The sequence below is a fragment of the Macrobrachium nipponense genome, chromosome 8 (assembly GCF_015104395.2).
Source record: "Macrobrachium nipponense isolate FS-2020 chromosome 8, ASM1510439v2, whole genome shotgun sequence".
Lineage (NCBI taxonomy): Eukaryota > Metazoa > Arthropoda > Malacostraca > Decapoda > Palaemonidae > Macrobrachium > Macrobrachium nipponense.
This window is the reverse complement of record NC_087203.1, coordinates 106785746-106790684: the sequence shown is the minus strand read 5'-3', so window position 1 is coordinate 106790684 and position 4939 is coordinate 106785746.

The window sequence follows — 4939 nt, the reverse complement described above, 5'->3', positions numbered from 1 at the left end:
AATGACTATTATCGTGCATCAGCAACATGGATGAAAGTCCTGCAAACTTTAGTATAGTACACGTACTAATATGAAAATACATACAATATTATTGGAAGCAGTGAAGTAAAGCATAGCTTTTTAAAAGACCCATGAAAAAGGTGCATATTCATTATGTTTGTATTTTATCATACGAAACTAATACGTATATGTGAATATTACATACGCTAATTTTATTTCTCGTGTATGGTGTGACCCCCTTAAAATTAGCTCCAAAATTAGGTCTTCTAAATTCGCATGATATGCGAGTATATACAGTAGTAATGACATGCCGAAGCAAAGCAAAATGAAGGTAAACAATAACTTAGAAATAAAATAGTGGTATTAAAGCAGAACAGTAGATACTCGAAAACTAGTGAAGCTGTTAATATTTCTCTTATGGCTTTTACCTCACCCAGAATAAAATAATTACTATACTACAATTCTTTCATTATCAAAGACTGTGAAAGACTTTGGTCATAAAAAATGTTTCCAATTGTGTGATCATGTTTACAAAATCTCTTAGAATTAAATGATAGTATGTACTAGAGAGTGAGACTTACCATACATTGGTGGAGGCTCTCGTCTTTGCAGCAGACGTAAATTTTTATTTGTCTGGATTTCATTTTTTAGCTGTGACAGCATACCAACAACTTGCTTACATCCTTCTAAGGCTTCCTATAATCAAAACATAAACAGATATCACATACCTAATCTCAAACTTTTCAAAAAAATTTTCCTAATCGTTTAGATATGGCTTTGAAGCACCCAACTCTCACTGAGAAGTCACTTGTAAACATGAAGACAATCTGAAACTACCAATGTCCTAGAATAATGCATAAGAAATTAAAATTACTCTTCACAACTATATAGGTGGCAGCCCTGATGGTACTATGAGCTTTTTCCCTGTTTCTTAGAGACTGACAAAAACATCCATGCATTTTATATAACTTAACCCAAATGAACCATTTTTCAATCTTTCTAAGCCACTGCAAATGTAAAAACAAATTTCTACTCTCAAAAATATAGAGCAAATTTTATAAAACTTATAAAGCATACAGTGGACACCCCTCCCCATTCGTGGCGGATAGCTAAAATCCGTGAATACTTAAAACCCCTCTAAAAATGCTTAGAATTGCCTATATTTTGTTAGTTCAAACACAAGAAAACCCTCTAAAAATATTTATACCTGAATAGTTTAATAGTTTTATCACAAAAAGTGCATTTAGTCATAACACTGATATGAAAATACATTAATTACCAAACATTTCTCAGTGAAAAATACTATGAATAGGAGAATTTCCTGTGAATAATGGGTAGATATGGTCCACAGAGAAATCCGCGAATGGGTGAATTCGCGAATCTTGAGAATGCGAATAAGGGGGGTCCACTAGTAGGTTTCAAGGATACATGTCTCAATTGCATCTGTCCTTGCCTAGAAATTCTTGCTAAACTACTAGAAAGGGCAGAAAATGGCAGGTGTATAAAAGGGGGTCCAAAATACTGACTGCATGGTAGGAAATAAGGTTGTGAAAAATACCTCCCTCCCTTGCACTCAATCCATGTCATGCTAGTCTAAGAGCTTCCCAGTAATAAAACCCAATATTTAACCCTCTGAGATTTTTTAGGCATCCAAACTCATCTGTGGCAAAACAATCTCTGTTCTGGAGTACTGCTTTTAAGCTTGCTATTCTATCGCTCTCTGCAAATTTGTCTTTCATGTTAAAATCTCCATTTGGTGCTATTTTGAAGGAAAATGGCCACAGTTTATTTTAGTATCTTTCAACAAAACTATATAAAGTAGTCTGAATAATTAGCTAAGTTAGCCGATAAATGTTTCTTTATGATCTTTAAATAACATAAGTAACCAAGAATTTATTTCTTTACCATCTTTAATTTACATAAGAGTAGTTAAAAAGCAAAAAAAAATATAAAATATAATCAAAGATACTGATGGGAATCCAAGGAGAATGATGATATAACAAAAGTTTATGTAAAATTGTTTATGATCTTTATTTTTAACTGGTATTAACTATTCTCTTAGAACAACCTCTACTTCTGTGGGAGACTGAATTAAACCATCCCCCTAAAACTCCAAACTTCATTTCATTACTACCATACATCAAAATATTTAAGGTCAATTTTTTTCTTTTACCTTCTAAACATGCATTTGATTTCATTAGCGTAATCAGGGGACATTTCATTAGAGTAATCTGGGGAGAGATATCAATAACATCACTCGACATCATCAGAATCTCAAAGGTTATGCAGACTTTAGATATACAAGAATAACACGAAAACACATGCAACATGCTAAACGAAAATATGGTATACCCTCACAAAGTAATGTTGTAACAGTTTTCAAAACCTTTTGAACAAAAGCCAATAAGATCAAGTGGTCAAGAGGAAGGCACACAAACAATATCTTCCATAGATTTATTTTTCAATATTTTTGTTATTGGGTGAAAAATGGGAAAAATGAGTATAACAACAAACTAGGAAAAGTAAAAAACAAATGAAAGGAAAATGTTAAAAAGATACCACAGACTACACATGATGCCCATCTTACCTATCAAACAAAACTTGAGACTGACTCAAATATTAAATGGCCCCCAACCCCAACTCACATCCACACAAAACAGGAAAAGATAGCAGCTCTAACATGTGCATAGGCCATAACCACTATAGTTGGAATTGCCAGGATCACAAAGTTATACGATCACCTCCACTATTACTCTTAGGCTGGGCAACCAGATAGAAGCTAAGAATCCAACCAATGGCAAGGGCCGACTTGTGTAACCTCTTATACAGCATGATATTCAATATAAGAAGTTGGTAAGGCTCTCTGCCAAAGTGGTGTTAGCTAACTGAGCTGTAAAAGAATGAGACAGGCAAGTAGGTACTGGTATTGATATCCCAGACAAAACAGTGACACCCTACACCTCATCCTCTTGTTAAAGAGAAGACATTCCACATAGTCAGACCTCTATTCTAGAAGTGTTCAGTCATGTACGTTCTTTGCATTTGCCCAACCAGCAAGAACACAGGTAGGGCTGAACTCAGTGAACTAATCACAAGAACAAAATGTCACTCCCTTAACCAAGGAATCTGAGAGATTGCTCAAAGAAGCAGGGTCAAAAGAAGTGGCAAGTTCCCATCATGGTTTACAGGCTCTCCAAGGAAAGCAATAAGCAATGAAATCTGATGGAAGTGCAGGGGGAGAAGCATGAAAAACTTCTGATTCTTCTCAATCCATTTTTTTAAGGTTATGAACAGAGTGGAAGCAAAGGATCTGGGAAAAACTGAGCTGCTACCAAGCAGGGAGCTTGAGGAGGTTGAAAGTGCAAAAGACTTTTTGCCTTTCTTGTGTGAAGAAATAGTTGCAGTTCCCTTCAGACCTATAGATCTAAAGGAGACTGTAGGAATGATTAGTGTTTCTAGGTGGTTGAAATGCCACTGTTCCATCGCCACCCCCAGCCTTTTTCTTGAGAAAGAGCAATGAGTCCAAAACCAACACATTCCAAACCAAAAGTTCACATATTCTGTCACATATCTTCAGCAATACACTTGCCCATAAGATGGAAGACTAGTTGGAGAAATTAATTCTTTTGGAGAATAGATCCAGACCCAGTGGGAGATGCAGGATACTAAGGCCAAGAAGAACCAAGGTGAGAAAGGCGAGTTACAGGTGGTGTATAACCCAACAAAATGATAGTGACTACATCTTGGCCTTCAATCACCTGCTTCTGAAACTCACATGCTGAGATAAAGACCCAGTACGTCCTTCACACATCCAATTATTAGTACAAGTCTGGGCTTAACAAAAAAGAGCATAAGGAATGATGAGCTGTGGTTATGGGCAACATACAGAAACCAAATACGTACATGTACTACACACTTTCGCCCAGGGCAACTATTCTTTGTAAACAGTCAATGGCATGAATAAAACAGATTCACCCGACGACACATCCTCTTACTACAACAACAACAGAAAAAGGAAGGTAACGGTGTTAACAAACATATTCTCCTATATAAGAGACAAGGGCTTGTATTTCATAGGAACAACTGTAAATGAATGATGGGAAAAGCTAAGAGCACTTACCTCACCATACTGACCACTGATGATATCTCTGTCTCGATAAAGATGATCAATGACGCGAGTCAGTATAATTGGAAGGCGATCCCTTACTGTCAAGTAGGCAAAAGACCTAAAAAAAGAAACACCCATTCTTAAAATAACTTGGAAAATTTACTGAAATACAAAATTAATGTAAACGTTTGATGTACAGTGGATCCCCCATATTTGCAGATTTCTTTGTGGACCACATCTACCCATTATTCATAGGGCATTTGCATATTTGCAGTATTTGTCTATGAGAAATACCCAAAATTACTGTTTTTTTATATAAATTTCATGATCAAAGCACTTTTTATGATAAAACTATTTAAAAAAAAAAACAGGTATAAGCATTTTTAGTGGGTTTTCTTGAGTTAGAATTAACAAAATAGGCAGTTTTGAGCATTTTTATAGGAGTTCTAGGTATACTTGCAGATTCTCGATATTCGCGCGCGGGGGGGGGGATGGTCTGTAACACATTCCCTGCGAATACAGGGGTCCTATTTGCCACTTGTAATTCCTTCTTCAACATAGTTTTTGGAAAAGAATAAAGACTTGCATTTAATGTAACTCCTTTTAAAATCTTTTAATCACAAGCACAACATACATGCTTCCAAACTAAAATCATACCCAATTTCTCCTGATAGACATAAGCTACCCTGACACCATACCATAATAGCTATATGTATTAAAGAAAAATAACAATGTTTGCTTATAACATTTACATTTTAAGGATCAAACATCCCTTGACATGTGACAAACCAGTGCTTTTGAATGAACCTATTTCTACCTAGGAGTATTACT